This window comes from Poecile atricapillus, chromosome 3 (assembly GCF_030490865.1).
Source record: "Poecile atricapillus isolate bPoeAtr1 chromosome 3, bPoeAtr1.hap1, whole genome shotgun sequence".
Lineage (NCBI taxonomy): Eukaryota > Metazoa > Chordata > Aves > Passeriformes > Paridae > Poecile > Poecile atricapillus.
The window spans coordinates 31728968-31748335 of NC_081251.1; the positions used below are offsets into that span (position 1 = coordinate 31728968).

Genomic DNA, 19368 nt, shown 5'->3' on the forward strand with positions numbered 1-19368 from the left:
GATTTATGAGGATGGTGATCCACAATTGACAAAGAAGTACAGATAACATAGGGATGTATCCCTGACCGATCTAAGAGCATTATTGTAAAAGCAGCAGTCTGATTTAGAAAGACACAGGTATGCATGCTGAATTTACTGTGAAATATTTTTTCCAAACCGCTGTCACAGCGCCTACAGTTCCCACATCCTCGTCAAGACACAAGATAATTCAAATCCACTTGTTTTGCTTACCCAAAGTCTGAAGCTTTTCAACTTCCTTTGTATAACTGAGATGCACATCCAGGTGGTAATAGCAGAGCAATTAATGCCTGGTAATTAACTTGCAGTAGCTGGAACATCCATATCTTAACAGATATCAACTTTTATCAATATTTTTATCTTACATGTTGGATTGTAGATGACAGCAGGTGGAGCACAGATATATGTTCCTCTCTACTACTCCAGCAATGAAGTGGTGCCAAAGGCCCCAGGGCACAATGTCATGCACAAAGGATGTCTCCCAGAGCCCCCATCTTAACTCTACACTCCTAGCAAGAGCCAAATTAACTCAGTACTCAGCAACTATTAATGTTTCACTCCTTGTTCCTGGGGGACCAGAACCAAAAGGAACTGGAAAGAAAAGCTATAAGAAAAGAGAAGGAAGTCAGAAAGCAGAACACAGGATGCAGTAGGTAGGGAAGGAGAAGACCAAAGAATGCATTTGAAAACAAGCCTCGGATAGGATGTGGGAGTAAGAGAATAGTAGGAACCAGCAGTAGAGAGAAAAACAAACAAACATTGCAGTCAGCCTTGCAGGGTCACAGATTATTCTCAAAAAAAAAAAAGTCTCTTTAGTTGTGGCAGCTCTTTGGAAAGGACTGAAAAGGCGTGCTGGTGGATGCCTCATTATTGGTCAAGTTAGAATGTCAAAAGGTAAAAAAAGACACACTGTCACTCACAAAGCATGCACTTTTCACACTGAAGAAGGAACTTTATTAGCATGCAATATATTCCCTGGCTGCTCTATCACACTGCTTCGTGCAAATTTTTCAGCCAAGGACTCTTCCTCGTCTTCCCCAAGATGCATTTTTAAAGGAACAGTATCTATCCTTCCACAAAAATATTGTTTGCCATGACAGAACAGGGTAGCTGAACCTGGTGGTGCTCTAAATGACCCATCTTCCAAAGTCAAAAACATAGGAGAATGTTTCCAGCCTCCCTTGTCCCACAGGAAAATTTTAAGGTGACTCCTAAATATTAAAAAACCCCAGAAGACAGCTTTTTAAAAAAATAAAATAGGAAGAAATCTTGACACCCAAAAGCCTAGAGATGCTTTGAAAACTGTCTATGATTTTTAATTCCTAGGCCTGCAGATGTGATTTTCACCCAGCAGTTGCTCCAGGCAGTACGCAGCAGCCAGGCTGCTAAGCAGAGTGCAAAATAAAGCACTGGCCACACATGGCTCCACGTGATTACATGAGAGTCTACTGAGGAATACTGCCGAGAAAGCCACTGAAAAAAAACACAAATACCTGTTAAACTAAGACAAAAAAATGCCAGTCATGAGGCTGAGCAATAGAAAAAATTGCATGTTAGCCCTGTCACTGCCTTGCAGGAGTGCTAGCAGTGGGGAATAATCAGCTTGGCCCCTCTGGGAAAATAAAGCAACATTCAGTATTTTATTCTGCCTAACCTTTAGCACAGAGAAACTACATGTCTTAGATATGACAAGCCAACTTGCAGAGAGGATACTTGACAATACTTCTGTTTTTCATGTATATGTGAACTGCTTCTAAAATCTGTTTCTGTGAGGGAGGGATGGGAAGGTAGCACACAAATGTGTGTGCTAATTGCCAAAGTAATTTAAAAATCCACACCGTTTCAGTGTTACTTCTAGACACCAAAATAACGCTGAGTTTAAGCTTGCTCCAACTTTTCCATCTTTGTACAAATTTCACACCTCAGTGGTTAAACTGTAATTTCAGCAGGACTGCAAGGTGAGATTGTCCCCTCTTGACCCTCACAGCACATTTGCTGCTATCGGGCTTCTCATCTGACTCCTGCTGCTAATGTTTGCTGAGTAACACCAATCTACATGGGCTCTTATGCATCACTAAAAGCCCTCCAGTCTCCCAGAAGATGTGTTAGCCAGAGCAACTGCATTCTGGATTGTCAAGAGTCTGAAAGCACCTATATTCAGGATCAAAATCAAAACAAAACCTTTAACAATGAAACATTAGATACAGACAGAACACTGACAATTCAACAATTTGATATCGCCCCAGCCCAGTCCCTTCATGTGGTATCTTGGTTTGTGTTATTTCTAGAAATGGGGAGAAATGTCTGGATACCACTGGATAACCTGCATTCATCAGTGAGAGTCTCGGGGGTTTGACATCTATACCCCAGCAGGGAAGGATGCAGATGTGAATCTAGTTCCCTGCTGAGAGAGGGACCACACTGCCTGCCCCTCTGTGGACAGCACTGCTGCAGTCTGTGTGGCACCTCTTTTCCCCATGGGTCACCACATGTACCATGTCAAAGCACGCAGCCCGAGTCAGTCCCTGAATACATGGTCTTTTGCTGCCATGGGGGTCCTGATGGTCTCTCCCTCTCCTTACTATCTGTCCTCCCCACAGTATGTGAGCAACAGGTCCAGCACTCAAGACAGGCACATTTCCCCTTGCACTACTGTATAAATAAGCAACAAAGCCTTAGGTATGATGACTGTGTGCAAACTGATAACTGCCTCAGTTAAAAACAAACACCCCAGGAGGATGCTGCTCTGATTCTGTGCTGTAAAGAAAGATGCCCGACTGACGTGGTGGAGGATGCTGGAGTACAGAAGGTACTGGTGCATGACATGGTCCCTGGTGCACAGGGAGCTGCCTCTCCTGGATCCCTGCCAGCCTTAGGTGTTCACAGCCACACCAGGCAGTGTTGAGGCAGCAGGAAAGCTCTGTTGGCAGCCGTGCGGGGGAGGCAGTAGCCTGAAGACTTTCAACAACCAATCTCAGTTGCAGAGAAGGCAGACATCAGACTGGAGGAAGAGCAACCATGGAATTAGTTTTAAACACTTTCATGAATGGTGTGCTGGAAGCAGCCAGCAAGGAGGAATGTAGGAGTGGACGGGCAATAACCAGGTTCTCTCTCTCTCTCTCCTTCCTTTAGGTTTGGTGCTGAAGTGTTTCACTGCACAGTCTTTCTGCTTCCCCTTCCCTCCTCCAAGCTGTGAATTGATCAACAGAAGTGCAATGGGATGCTGATAGCTATGACTATATCCCTCCAGAGATGTGGCTTCATTTCTTTCCTCATGGCTCCCTTTAGAAAAACATTCACTTCCAAGTGTTTAAAACAGAGCATGCAAAAGCAAACAGCCCCCCCAAACATTTATTGAAAATTATAGCAGCGTGTGTTTCTCCCCTTCTGCTTGTACTTCCATCAAGATGAGAACGTATCACAGGTACCCATACAACCTTTTCCAACTCTATTATAGAAAAGAGCTCTCACCTACACAAGGAAATCCTGGGAAAGCAGAGCAAGCTAGAGGATGCCCTGAAAGGTCATAAGCTGCTCCCATGGTTTGCATACATATCAACATTTCAGCACCATGTTTCAGCTGTGTTGGCCTGTTTTAGCACCCTGCTTTGCAAACAAATAAAGCCAAGCTTCCCAAGGTGTCTCCCAGTGTTTAATTAAGCATTCACAGGAGGGGCTAATGTGGAAGGCAATCTGGAGAAGTGGAGAGCTGTTTCTCCTACTATCAAAACTGGCAGCAGGAGGAACAGCAGTTAGAAGAAAGAGGATGGAAAGGAGGCAAGCAGATAAGGTCTCTAGAGGACCTTATTATTAAATAGTCTGCAGACCCACAGAGTTTCTCATTGCTGCTCTAGCACAAAACCATGTGACTTACCATATCCTGTAGCACCTTATTTTTCCATTTACATTCCAAAAAGTGTGTTGCTATGCGGTGTAATGACTTCTATCCCATTTCATGGATGGCCAGTAAGTGGGGGTTAAGGCAAATACATAAATGAGGACTTGGTCACTCTTAGGATCAGCTGTCTGAGGGCTGCTGAAGGCTGCTTCCTCCTGAGGGGCCAACAGCATTTTTGTGCCACTTGCACAGCAATCCCAAGGGAATTTCCATTGGGAAAGCAAATGTCTTCACAAACTCATCTTTCCACTTCAAACCCAAAGTTTTCTACCATACGTGCAGAGTTACAGAAACTGGACAACTTCCTAGTGGTAGCTAGAAAGCTGCTGCCCATTAAGTGATGTGAGACTTTGTAATCCCAGGACAATGAAAACCAGCAAGAGGTGGTTTAACTCAATAAAGGAGTTCCCGTTTTTTCCCCCCTGTTTAATGTACAACAGCTGATTTTGAAGATTATTTCTACAGCCACTGGGAAATCCTCCACATGTCAGGACTCTTTCCCAGTGCTTCTGTGTTTGGGGCCAGGCTGAGATACCCAAAAGGCTGAATTTTGCTAGATCTGAGTACTTACAACTTCAGCTGAAGTCAAAGAGAGCCAAAAGATGGTCAGGCTCTCCAGGAAACAAAACAATTGGGCCTGAAACTTAAATTAGGCAATTAGGTCACACTTTTGAATAATCAGCTTCACTACTTCCCATATATCCATCTCAGCTGGGAGAAGAAATATGTAAATGAGATCAGATCTCATGGCAAGAAAAAGGATAAAGCACATCTGTGTTACTTTCTGCTTTCTATACATAACATTTTATAGGTAAGGAATGAGAAAAATGTTTGAATGACCTTACTACAGAACTTTTCAACTTCTTGTTCAGTTTATCAGAGGGTCAACTCTGAAAACAAATACAAGCTTGTTAAAAAAAGTCATTGATTCTAGTAAACCTGAAGACATTTTTTTGTTACTACCTAATATACAAACTCAAAGTGTAAAAAAGTGCATGTTCTTCATTGCTGAATTAACTTTTGGAAAGTGATTATATCAAACTATGTAACAAGCAAATTAATATACTTACTACTTCTAAACTACATGATAATTTCCAAAATATACTGAAAGTATCAGAAATGTTTTTTTCCTTAGGAGGATACATTGCTTGTAATCTAAAACAGTTTATCTTCTGTTTCTACCACTGCTTTCCTAAAAAATTAAATCCAGTTTGCTGAAATAGTTCATTTGCGTTGAAAGTGTCTTACTCCAGCCGCACAGCGACTAAAGGTAGTATTTTGGAATAAGAACACTTACTGGATTCAGTGTGCCCCCACCTTTCCAGCACGCTATTCTTGTAAGAAAAACCCCAAAAACCTTTAAGAACAAAACCCGACCGACGTCCTTTCAGACTACAAAACAGTACCACCAGCATTAATTCCGGAGGTTAGGAGAGGTGAAAGGGGATGCACAGAAAGCAGGCACACAGTATCTGCGAGCGAAGGCGAAGCAGCGTTCAGCTGAGAGATGGGAATTGCCAAACCTGTCTCCGGGCTGCGGTTATCCTTCCCTGACCCCTCGGTGCGCGGCTCGGGAGGGGAAGCCGCACGGCACAGCCCCGCCAGATGCACCTTCCAAGGCTCCAGCCGGCCCGGCTGCTCAGCGCTGTCCTGCTCGGTCCAGCCCGCCTGGAGCCGGCGCTGCCGAGCATCCCGGCGCGTCCGCTCCCCGCACACTCCGCTCCAGCCTCGCTCCGTCCCGCCCGCGCTACGCCACTGCCCGCTGCGCTCACTGAGCCAGCGGAGTGCGCATGTACGCAGTAATTAGCGGCGCTCAAATTAAAATACAATTCAAGAAAAAATTCTCTTACCTTATAGCTAGACCTATTTTTTTACTTTTTTTTTTTTTTTTTTTTTCTAAGCAACCAAATCAGCCAGGGAGGGGGGCAGTGCCGGGGCCTGGTTCGGCGCCGCTGCCAGGTGAGGCTGCGCCCCGCGCTCTGCGCTCGCCCGGGCGGGCGGGGCTGGGGCTGGGGCTGGGGCTGGGGCTGGGGTTGGGGTTGGGGTTGGGGCTGGGGCTGGAACCGGAACCGAGCCGGGCTGGGCTGGGGCTGGAGCCGAGCTGGTCCGGGGCTGGGGCTGGGGCTGGAACCGAGCCGGGCTGGGCTGGGCTGGGGCTGGAGCTGGGGTTGGAGCCGAGCTGGGCCGGGGCCGGGGCCGGGGCTGGGGCTGGGCCGGGGCAGCCCCACCGGGGCTCCCGCTGCCAGCGCTGCCCTCTGCCGCCGCGCCCCCAGGGTCTGCTAGGGACAGCCCCGCCGGGCTCTGCACAGGTACAGCTCATCGGTGAACGATTAAGAAATAATGATTTGATCGCAGAGAGCCGCCGGGAGTTGCTTTTGCTTAGCTGGACTGGGATGCACGAAGCGCTGCTTCCCAATTCCAGCTGCCGATTCATTCCGCTGGCTCAACAAAAGTTCCCGTTGCTTTCCTCTTGTCTTCCCGGTGTTTGAAGTGGCAGTACTACTGCTGGTACGCGCTGGCTGATCTTAAGATCGGCTGATAAAGGCATGAATACATGAAGAAAATCCCCTGGGGATTTAGTATACGGGCGTGTTTGTTTTTGAAAATCCATGCATAGTAGCAAGCCTAACCAAGTCTGGTGAGGTCTGAAAAGCACCATTCTGCCAGCTCCCTGCTTTAAAGAAGTCCTAAGCCAGCCCTTTTGTTCCCAAAACAGCATAAAAGAATTTGGGATTCCTTCTGTTTCCGTAATGATTCCCTGGATTGCTCACAGTCACCTTTTCAGACTTCGTGAGGGGAACTAGGAAAAAATCTTCCCTTTCTCTTTTGCCTTTGCTTTCCTCTTCCCCTTCCTGTTCACCTTCCACTTTTCTTAGGAAGCTTTCAATAGCCAAAAACACTGAAAGCATATAATTTCAAATATTATTATCCACTAAAAATGGACCGATGTGATTTTATATTTTTGAGAAACTGTCTAATTTAATATTCTTTCTTTTTCCTTACGACCCTCACTCAGCACACAGGCTGGACAGAGCTCATTTGAAAAGCAGGTGCTTAGAGGCTGATTTTATGCTTTTTATTCAAGACATTATTTACCTCACCTTCTTCAGACTCTGATGAGAAGAGAATTATTAATTTCTGGGTGGGAGGTACAAGCACAAAGGGACCAAGGTTTTGCTTGGGACGCCTGCTCTGGGGTACATTAAATGTGGGTTTCAGAGAGCTGCAGGGTGGGTGATGCATGCAGATCATCAATCCCTGTGATTTTGCCTGTGCCCAGGAATGGATGCTCCAGACTCCTGCACATCTGAGCCTGGATCCAATATGCTCCCCCAAAATGAGAACCATTCTTAGAGTGAAAAACTCTAAGAATGATTTACATTCACAATCCATGTAAATTATCTTAACATGACTTAACTAGCACCATGTAGGAAATCCGTCACACCAACACAACAGTAGAGTCATATTTTCCAGGGAAATCTATACTAGTCATAATCATTCTCTCCCATTTCATATTATTTTACCACATTTACTAAATACTTTTCAAAAGATGAAGCTGGGGTCCTACAGAGAGATTGTTGCTTCCTGTATGCAAAGCTGATGCATCTTGGTTGTTTTTCCAGTGTCAGAGGAAAGGTTTCTCTACAAAATGTGTCTGATTGTGCAATTACAAATGGTCTCATGCATTGAGCAGAGCAGTGTTCTGCTTACTCTACTTACTGTGTCCTTTGCAATCCCAACAATTGTTGGGTAGGGCTAAATATTCTTTAAAAAGAGGAAATTGCATACACAGTGGAAAACACTAAGATATTAACCATTGAAATTTAATGATGTGGCATTATACGGGTGCTTTAAGAGATTTTCAGAAAAGTTTAGATTTTTTGTATGGCCTGCATAAAATCTGCACTCTAAGTTAACAAAATAATTTATAGCAATAGCAGGGTGTCAGCCTCGAGGCAGTTTGATGCTAGAAAGGCATAGAGCACTTTGCAAGCAAGTTTCAAAACTATCTGCTGACAGATGGGTCTGGCTGTGATCAGCAGCCAGGAGCAAGGCTCTGTTCCACCAGCGCTGCTGGCTCGGCAGGAGGATATCTGGTCACACACCCCATCCCAGCTGGCTCTGGGCTCTGAGCTCATTGCACAGCTTGTCCCAGCCTCGCTGCACCCACTGCTGAGTCCCAGGTTCTCCTCACCTCTGCACTCCATTTCTAAATCCCAAACCAACAACCCTTCTAGGTGTCCTCTTGTATCTGCTCTGGCTGTTCTTTTTTCTATGTTGCCATGCTTGGGCCAGGCTGGAGCTGCAAGCAACACATCTTCCCTCATCTGTGTTTTCATGGTCTCAACTCTTGAGCAGAAAGTTCAGGGATGTCAAGAGGATCTTAGAGAAAGTGCAGTGTGGTAGTGGTGAGCTTACACCCCTGCACTAGTTGAGATAAGTCTATACCACCATGAGATTTCACAATAAAGTATTCTCCCATCACCATTTCAAGTGCTCTGCGTTCCCATCACTGCACCAGTACCAGACCTGTAGAGGATATCAGAGGATGTTACAGCTAAGGTCAAACAGGCCTTTAATATTTACAGCTTTTCTTTTACTGCTTAGAAATCACATTATGTGTCTATATAAAAATATAAAGGTACTCCATATGTTGTTATTTCTCAAGAGTATCTTCAACTTTAAATAACTTAAAAGGCTGGGAAAATTTAACTTGCTCATGAATTTTTTGTCCACGCTTTCGCTGGGATGAAGCAGTTCAAGAAATGCATTCCTGAATAAAGCAGCACTTGCAACATTGTGAGACTAGATAAGAAAAACAAGAAATAAAAGCAGCAGAGGGAATAGATAGGAATCTCAAATTTCAACTTACCTCTGAAAGTCAGAAATGTTACTTTGCATCTGGTACAATTGCCTACTACAGAGGAGAGTAACTGGGAAGCAAAAGATGGAATTGGTTTAAAAATTTAATGATGTGCTAATAGACTACACATTTCTTTGATAAGCTGCTTTCTTTAAAAATTTGCTAACTATGCACAGCAATAGATTCCTCTGGTGGATCTTAGAGACTTGTAACAAATTATTGCCTGATTATAAAATTCTCTGTAAACAGAGCCTTGTAACCTTCTCAGCAGACTGCCCTGCACTTGGTTGCCTCTTTACCTTCAGTGCAGAAACACATCTTAAATTTCTAGTGAAGGCAGAGAGCTTGCAACTCTCTCCAAGTTCTCAAACATATTACCAAAAGCCCAAATATTTCTGTTTGTGCAAGCAAAGCTTTTCCTAAATTTGTGTTTACTTACATACATGAAAAGGTACACTGTGTGCTTGCCAGACTTTTTTATTTTTTGTTCATAAAAGCTTCAAAGCAGTGAAAACCTTCCATCATTATTTTGTTTTTCTTTTCTTCCTTTTTCTTGGTTAAGTCAAACTCATTTGGTCAGACCTGACCTGCACTTTCTGCTTACAGTTGTCTCCACTGAGTGCAACAGATAAAAATGAATTCAGTAAAAATGAATCTTCATAGAACAAGAAAATTTTGAATATTTATGGAGGGAAGAGGCTGATTTTAATTTGCTGCTGAAGATATAGTGAGCAAGGTGATCCACTGTGCCTTTTGGAGAGAGAGAAACAAATAATGAAGATAAATACAGTAAATTCTTGAAACATGACTTTGTAGGAAAGGCCTGAGAAAAAGACTTCAAGTTGGACAGTGCTGTTGTATCTCAGGCAGTACACTTTATATGGCATACGTCATGCACATTAAAAAAACTTCATTTGGTGAGCTGCGCTGACAGCTGGCTTTTTTCACCTTTGTTCTTATTTAAAACAGGTTGTTCCATGCAGCTGTTAAAGGAACTGTGCACACACACACGTTTGCACACAGGCTTTTTTATTGCTCCTCAGATCTTTCTAAATAAGTCATGCTGCCGGGGTTTTAAATTATTTTTCTCTTTACTGCAGCATGAAAATCACCCTACATTGGCATCTGCTGCCTTTTGTGGAAGCATGATTCAAAAGTTTAACAAAAGCATTCCTGGCTTTTTTTTTTTTTTTTTTTTCCTGTTGCACTCTACCCCCTTCCTTTTGGTTTTCTGCTTTCTTAACACTTGTGTGTATCCTTTTGATAGCTGGAAAGCTCAGCATCTCCAATACTGCTGAGATTCTTTTAAATAGAAGTGATTACAGCTGAAGCAGGGCCTGTCTGTGTCATGGTTATTGTTTCATAGTATGACTTGGTCATATTCAGAGAATAAGCACCAGGAGTCTCATAGAAACCTGTTGTGGCCCTTCAACAAGAGAGCCTTGGGAGCCAAGGGAAAAGGTGTCCAGGAGCTTGGACAGGTGCACTTGGCAGGATGCCGCTTGCTACCCTCTGTGAAGCATTGTTGTTAGTGCTGGCTGCTTCACCTACCTGTGCTCTATCACAGAACCTCTCCAGTGCAGTCTGTCTGCTCTGGGCTCCACCCTTGTTTTTCTAAATTACTCACTTTGGAGGTGCTAGGTGTTCATGGGGAAAAGTTAGGTGGAAGAGTGAGCTTGAGGCTTTAGAAGCAGGGAGAACCATGCCTATTCTCATGCCAGAGAGAATTAGTCTTTTGGGGGTGTCTTGGCCTCTTTTGCTCCAGCCGGGTCTAGGATGTGAAATTAATCCTGACTGATTTTCTCCTTTCTGTTGCTTTTGTTCTGTTGGCCTAAACCTGTCTCTTTGTTATTCCTCATGCTTTACAATCCAGGACCATCAGTTCAGTTCTTGCCCCATTGCTCTCACTCCTGCTGACCTTTCCTGGACTTCCTCTTCTTTTGTGCTTCTTCTCACTGACCCTTCCTTCAAGCAAGGTAACACAGTGACTGACTGAGTGAAGGGCACATGAGTCCTACACCTAAAACCTCACTGTCTACCTCACTGCTCCCCATCTGATACACCATTGCAATATAGTATTTGCTAGAGTGAGTAAAACTAGTGGGCAGGAAAAATGAGAGAAAACAGAATCCAAAGAATTCCTTCTTCATTTTAGCATCAAACCATAAAAGTGATGGTGTGTCTGGAGTCACCACAAGAGGGTCACAAACAGTGGAAAGTGTACCAAAAGAAAAGAGTGACAAAGTTTAAAATCTGGATTTAGGAAAAAGCATCATTAATATAATTGCACACACTGGGCAGTCAAGCATGGAGAAGCTCACAGTTGTACAACAGCAATGCAGCTTGAGAGCAAGTAACTGTTCAAGTGGAGTCAATATAAAAACTCATCTCTGTCAGTGCAGGGTCTCAGACTTTTTTAGAAATACAGCCTTTGTGTGCACATGTTTATATCATATTTGGCCACCTTGGTCACAATGGCATAAGAATAATACAATACATGCCTATAAAAGCAGAGAAGAATAAATAGTCTTACAAATATTCTTTCTTGATTTTTAAATTACTTCCTGTGAGTGTCATATTATCAATGATTTAGCATATAATGAAAAAATTTCAAATGCTGTAAAAGAGCAGTCAGCAGCTACTTTTATGATCTAGAGAGGGACTGACAGATTTTAACAACATCAGCATTGAGTAATCCTGGCTGTCACACCACATCCTAATATGCCATATCCCAACTCTCAGTCTGAAAGGCTGTGAAGATATTTCCATTATTTTCCATGCCAGGACCCTCAGCTCTTGCCCTGAACACACTTCCCACTGTGTGGGAGCACACGCTTGCCCACCACATCCATCCCACAGCCCCGCATTTGCTAGTGCTTTTTGCCTTTGTTCTGGAGGTGCAGCATAAATGGGCACCTCTCCCCTAGCAAAAAAAAACCCCAAAAAACCAAAAAACAAACAAAAAACAAACAAACAAAAAAAAAAAGCCCACAAAAAACCCAGTCCATCACAACTGTGAAAAATACACTCCCCTACACCTAAACAAAGCTTTTTGATTACCACATAGCTATTTACTACAGCTATCTGTCTGGCTCAATTCTAAGGTTTGCTGATTGCAGTAAATTTGTGTCTATTAAGAGGTAGTTAGAGAAGAGACTGTCCCCAGAGCTATCCCCAGCCAACACATAGGGCCTTGACTCACCCAAGGTTTGAGCCTGCTATTTAACCTTTTACTTCTGGTTGCTTAGAGCAGAATCCAATAAAGACTCCCATAAATATCTGGATTGCAATCAATGAAGAACTTAAATCAAGGAAAAGATAAAGAAAACAAACAAAAAACAACAATAATAAAAAAACACACCCAAACCAGTGCACATATAAATATGAATGTTCACAGGCATCTGATTTTTGAGCAGATCTGTGTTTTGGTTGCCCAGATTTGCCACATCCTTGGTAGTCCCAGCACCTTGCCTGAACTGAACATTGTTCCTCACCTGAAGTTATTTGAGCCTTATGAAATACATGCCTTTAGAAGCAAGAGCTTTGTTCTGAAGGTGAGAGGAGGACAGGCTGACCACAGCCATTGCACAAGAACAGGAGATGCCAGTGCTTCCATTCAAAGAAACATTTCCTTGCACCAGCCCCTGTGCATCCCTTGCCTCAAAAACTGCATGTGTGGTTTTATTTCTCTCCTCCATCTGAAATAGTTCTAGTTTGCACTACCCCTTTCCAAAATCGTGTCCTGACTGTAGCCTGTTGAGTATATGAAAAGCAAAAAAAAAGGCCAGGGAAAACTCAGGTTCCAAGATGGAGAGCAAGCAGGGAGAAACTGAGCCAGTCTCATACAGCAAGTGAGAGTTAGAAGGTGCTGTGCTTGCCTTTGTCTTCAAATTTCTTTCTTCATGTCTGTATTGCCCTCTGAATAACTGCAGGGCTTATGCAATCTGGCCCTGTTGTTCTCTAATCAGGTATTCAGTCATTAGCTGTTGACATCCACCGAGCATCCTCACTTACAAATCACTCTTATTTTTTAAAATCTTCATGACATAAGTGCAAATGATGCCTCATGCACAAGGAGGCAAAAACTTACAGCCTCCTTGGTAGAATCAATAGGCAGTACTGACCAAAAATAATTCAAAACACAAAGGCATAATTTGGCTGTGGAAATTATGTAGAAAATTATTGTCATTAAAACTATTGCTATTATTATTGCTGTTATTATTATTGATTATTATTATTGTTACTGTTATTACTATTGTTATTACGATTACTATGATGAACCAAAATGCATATATAAGTTATATAAAAATATTGTTTTACAGGAAATATGTGCTGCTGACAAGTTAATTTTCTGGAGAGCAGACTCCCATGCAGAAGCTGTGATTCCACCCAAGAAGCTGCTGTACGTAATACATTTATATATGCATGTATAGACTTCTACAGGTACAAGCATACACACATTTCAGAATTCCTACTCTGATTCTATTAATCCCATTAATCAAGAGGAGCTCTACTGACTTCAAAGGATTGCAACAATGCCAGCTTTGTGCTCATAAAATCCAGCATCAGGAATAATTATTTCCTAAGACCTGAAGAAGATGGATGTAGAAAGTTTGGGTGTGCTAATGGTGCGCTTGCCACTGAAAGCAAGTTGGACTGACAGCACTTGTTCTGTCAGGTGAGGACATGAGGCAGTGAAACCAGGACAGACTCTCCTCCATTGCAGGATTAGCCGTGCCCACGTCACACCAGCTGTCCTCCACACTGCCCTCCTGCCTGCCTTTCACTGGGATGGACACTTCTGGAAACCATGGTTGTATCCCAGGCAGTGATTGTCAAAATGAAAAAATGTTGAAAGCTATGTATCATTTTCAAACAAGTTAAGTCATCTAGGAAAAGCCTGACATTTAAATGATGAAAGAGAATACATCTATCCTTTTCTGGTTCCTCTGAAAATGAACTTCTTAAATGTACAGGAACTTTAATTCCATGATATATGTACTTGTCGCCAAGAGATACTTTTTCAGCTATGACATAATTGCTATCATCAGAAAAGCATTGCTGTCATTCTGCTATAATTTAGCCTCATTTTCTGCTCATTTCATCTTTCCTCATTAGAGCATTACATATTCAGCTACATTACTATTAATCATTCCCTAACATAAGAAATTGCATAACAAAGCTGTGTAACTGATTTTTCAGAGCTAAACCAAAAATTTAAAAAATATATTAAGAAAAGCTTTATTTTTTTCTCTCATTCAAGTGAAGAAAGTGTTTCATGTGGATTTCAGTGAAACACTTGTTTGTTTCAGATCAGTAATTTAATTTCCATTTTTGTCATTTTAAGAAAAGAAGAGGATAGAAAGGACTGTATCTTGGACCAATTCACCAAACCAACAAGTGAAAAATCCTCCCTTTTTCAGCAGATCAAGTGATCTGCCTAGACCAGTGAATTCCTTTGTCTGGGAAATTTGAATGCTCTGACCTACAAGAAGATTTTCATCTCTTTGGTGAAAAGAACCCAAAATTATGTAAGTGACTTGTAAAAATAGAGCAATTTTTCCCAGGAAGAATGGGAACAGAGACCCCAAGGAAACAGTGATGTGACCAGGAGGGCCTCCCCTGAGAGATGGATTCAGGTCCCAACAAATTGACAGAAGGATTAAAAGTCTATCATGGTCCAGGTGAGTGGCATAATCACAGGGTTATTTGATGTTTTTTTGACTAGCTGGTCTTGTGAATTAGGTCACCAGATTTTCTTTGTTGACATTAATAATAGTCTTACACCCAAAATGATATGTCTTAATGAGTTTTTAAAAACAAGTTACTTGAAATACTAACTATGGCAACACAATATTATAATAAGGCACATACTCAGGTATGTTACAAATATCTGATGAATTATACATTTTTTATTTCTCTGCCCTCACATTTGCACAGGCCTTGGCAAATTTCACAAGAACGCTTTGTCTGGATATTTGCACCCCCTGAATTTTTTATTTCTGCCTTAAGATTTCTTCACATACAAGCCTTAAAAAGAAATGAAAACTGAAATGACATAATATAAAACTCATAATTTCTGATCTCCATTGCTGCTGGAGATACTGCAGGAATGAGAAGAGGTGCACGACTTGGCACCCTTTTGGGGAAAGAAGATGGAAAAAGCATTACATCTGTTTAGGGTTAGGAAAGCTTCCATACAGGCTCGCTGATTCAGAATAACCTCCCTAGTCAGATGATGCCTTGAGGTTCTTCATACAACTTGTGGAAGTTATCAGACCATACAGAACAGGTCTTGGACATTAATAGGGCATGAGGGCTGTAGGTCATACACTTCACTAATTAGACTGTGAATCTCTGCACAGGTAAACTTTCATTTAAACATAAAGCAAATATCCAACATGTTCAAGCTTGAGTGCCTATTGTCATATATTTATACTTGTAAATAAGTGGTATTTATTTAAATTTTTTATGAATTCACTGAAACCTGGCATTTCAACTGAAACCTGTTTCTAATCTTTCTGAATGAGGAAGCAATTTTCCCTACATGACCCTGATTCAATTCTTGTTTTCTTTGCCTAAAAAAAATGACAACTTAAAAAGATGGCCTCAGTAGAGCTGTGAACTGATATTTATTTCAGTAGTATAATAACTCTGAAACATGCCAAAAGCCTCTTAAATGTTAAAATTGTTACCTATTGCACCCTGGACAGAGTTTGGGTTCGTGAGTAGATTTTGAATGAAGTAATTTTTTCCCCCTGTCTGACCCTGAGAGCATTTGAATTGATGATTTTAGCAAGCAAACTTGCTAGGAATAATGAAGTACATATAGCTTTGTATAATAATTCTTTCTCAAGGGCTGTGAAGCTGATGCCTACTTAGAAAAAAATTTGGAAAAGTAGCTGAAACAACACATGATGCCATTTTATATAATCCCAGAAGTGACTGAAAGACTGGACAGTTTTGAGGACCATCCAAGTGTAAAAAGATGGATTTGGATAACTCCCAGCTCATATTGTGTAAGACTTGCAATACTTTCATATTGTTTCTCCACAGTCAGATGTAACTGTTTGTTGTCTCGTTTTCAAATTACCTTTGGAACCATTTTCTTGGAAGTTGGGACCAGATTCATTAGTTAAAACATAAACTTTGAGTCATTGCTGCCTTGCAGTCAGCTAGAGCTCTAAAACAGGACCTGCAAAATGGATGACCTTCATATTTACTTAACTGTGCAGAAATTGTATTTGTCATTGCCAGGTTTTTTAATTAATTTGTTTTAATAGACTACCCCAGAATTTCTGTGACCCTGTGAATGTATTACATTGACAGAAAATAGCCAGCTTTTCCAAACCATACTGATTGCATGTCAGCCTGAAAAGAACAAAAATGCACTGCTGCCCTTGTCTTCTACATTATAATATTAAAAGTTTAGAGATGCACTTGTTGAAAAGTAGACAGAATGACTCAATGCTTTAGTAAGGCTGGTAATGTGTGGTAAGATGAGTGACTGATATAGGCAGTGGTGAAGCACCATTGGGATGGCTTTTCCCTTTTTTTGGTCACAATTTGGAAACCAGGACACAGAAACAATCACCATATGAGAAAAAAAAGCCAGAGTAAAAATATGGCTAAAAACTCTTGGGGGTAGGGAAAAAAAAATAATAATTCTGTAAAGTAGCTTAATTTCCAGACTTTAGAGGAATCACCAATAGATTACAGTTACAGGTCAAAATCTGTGTTATATGTTTGGATCTTATACCTCACCCCAATATTTCTGTATTGGCCTATTCTAACCACGGAGTTTGGCTTTATGGTGGTAAATCACAGAAATTTATTAGTACTGAACACTTGAACACTTCATATTTTTGGCTTGATTGTTCTTAAAGCAAGTAATTGACTGATGGATACTCTGCCCTGCTGTCTTCCTGCCAGGTCCTTTATTTTACAGCCTTCATAAAAATTGAGGGAAAACACAAACTGGAAAGGCAACACACACAAAATCTCTAAACTGTATCACACTCCAGCCTTTACACTTGCTTGGATCCATGAAATAAATACAGGGAAACAAAAAGGCAAGCACTTCCCAATGAAAAGCTTGGTGCTGCCGTCTCGTGGGAATGGGGAGAAGGGAAGCTTTGGTAATAAAAGCAGAAATGCAAAAACAGGGGGGAAGGGGAGTTTGAAAACTTGTTAACATCAACACTCCCATTTTTGTTTCAGGAGGGCTGTGTGCTTTATTGCTCACAGATCAGTTTCCTTTGCAGGTGATGTGGGCCCAGAATTACATCACCAGCAGAGCAGCCAAGAGCATCTCAGTGCCAGCATGACTGAAGTAGAGAGGAATGTATTATCACAGACCTCCGAGGGACTTGCCAGTGCATTCCTTGCTGGGGGTGCTTAGATGGGGGAGGCAGAGGAGACAATTTTACGTGAAGGCTGAAAGGGAACTTTGTGGAGGAAAGAGCCGGGGTCACAGTCTTGCTGTCTCCTCTAGGCAGATCTAATTATGGCCAAGTACTTCAAAAAGAGGGTTTAACTAAAACCAGATTTAGCAGGGCAATGTTTAGGAAGTACAGACTGAATGCTCAGCCTTGCCTTTGAGGAAAACGTGAAACGCTTCAGCACACCAAGAACACTTGCCGTGGTTGTAAAAAATAATTTGAAGCACTGAGGAAAGGAAGAACCAATATTAAATCCTCACCACTTCAGTGAAGTCTTACAATAAAACATATCTATCCTTTAGCACAGACAACACTGCGATACGGGGTGTATGCTTCCTGATCACTGTGTGGTGGGGTGACAGAGTCTCAGCAGTCTCAGGGATCGTGCTGGAAATGATCAAATTACTCACAAAGCAGTCACACGGATCCCCCATAACAGAGCTCCAACAAAGCCTTTCTGCCACATCACACCCTCTGTTTAGCAACCCATATCTCATCCATATAAAAGAAGTTCCCTCCTCCTCCTCCCATTTTTGTAGGCTTTCAGGCTATTTCTTCAATCCTTCCTGGATAGCAGGACTGGCTCAGTGGTCCTCACCTCAAGCCTCTTTCTGAACCATTGAAATTAATAGGAGCTTTCCAGTGCTTTTAATAGGAGCAAAATGTGCTGTCAACCGACAGGATTAAAAGAAGGGCACAAGAAAAATTTTTCAGAGATTAGCACCTGTAAAAATGTCAGCATTTTAAGTCTCATCTCCTAGGTCAATCAAAATGTCAAAGAAATGCTGACATTACAAAGGTCTCCACCCTTTGTAATTTCCACCAGAAAAAAAAAATCCCTGCTGATAACATGAAAAAGTATATATTTGATAAACTAAAGATTTGCCCCCAACCCTGCCCCAAGTTCACTAAAAGGGAAGGCAAGAGGACTGGGACTAGGCAGCACAGAGAACAGCCAAATACCATTTTATGTTAAGCCTGCTTTACACAAGAATTTTTGGGGTCATGGAGTACCAATAGCTGGTTTAGCTGTGCCCAGCTCAGCCCGAAGTCACTCCACCAGCTCCCTCCCAAAAGCACAGCTGAAGTTTATGAGGGTGCCTGTGCTGGGAAAACTAATTTTAGCCCTGAGGCTGCTGATGCCTGGTCTGCTGCTCTCCAAGCACCCACTGCAAGCCACAGCATCAAAGCAGTTCTGACCAGACCCTTCATTCTCCACCTCTCAGACCCGAGACTCCTTACAGCACCATCTATCATCCCAGACTTTGAGGGGGCCTGGGGGCCTTCAGCTCTTCTCCATATTCCTCAACCTCCTCAGGAGGCTCCAGGAGGGTGTCTGCTTCTGTATGTCCCAGAATTGAAGATTCCCAAGGACAACTTGATGTTAGAGAAACAGCAGCTGAGGTATGCAAGTGTAGGAAAGGGAAATTTGATTGCACTGAAAAATAAAAAATACTATCCATAACTTTCAAACATAATTAGATACTATTATAGAATACTGTAAGGAATTTGCAAAACACTTCAGCCACCAAATCTGTAGAAGCACCTTCCACTAAAACTACCATATTTCTTTCATCTTCACCTGGCAAATGGTCATCACTACTCTTTTTCTGTAACATGCCAACCTTTTCCACAGTCTTTCTTCAGGTCAGTTACGCTTGGTCTTGCAGAGCCAGCACCAACAGTGAGGCCCTTCAGCTTTCTCCATTTACACCCACACCCCCAGCTGTCTAAATTTTGAATATCCCAGTGCACAATTTTCTCTTTTTTGTACTTTTGTACTTTTGTACATTCATCATTATTTTTGAGAAATCATGTTTTGCTGTTACTTCCTTCCCTTATGAAGCTGATCTAATAATTAGTCATTCATAGGAACTCTTTGCTTTTCTATCATGTTGTTGTAGATGGATTAGAGATAATGTATGAAAGCGCATGTAAAAAATATTCCAAAGTAAATGCATTAAGAGAGTGTTAGACATACATTAGAACCGAGGGATATTTGTTTCTTAAAGAATTAATTCCCTTTTTGCTTTGTTCAAATTTTCACAAGACAGCAAAAGCAGATGTGGCCTGTAAAAGTTGATGTAGACAACAATGGTTAGGAATGATTGATAAAATACTGTGAGGAAAGAAATTACTGAAATTGC

General features: G+C 41.9%; 1 protein-coding gene across 5 annotated transcripts in view; it reads right to left on the bottom strand.

Moving 5' to 3' along the window:
- Positions 1 to 19368, bottom strand: part of FILIP1 (filamin A interacting protein 1) — a 102061-nt gene that overhangs the window by 18537 nt on the left and 64156 nt on the right. Inside the window, exon 1 of one of the 5 annotated variants that reach the window (XM_058834414.1) lies at positions 5440 to 5590. The exons of the other annotated variants lie outside the window; for them this stretch is intronic. The gene's annotated coding sequence lies outside the window, so the exon portion shown is untranslated. Of the gene's footprint in view, positions 1 to 5439; positions 5591 to 19368 lie in introns of those variants that run through there. 5 annotated transcript variants of the gene reach the window in all.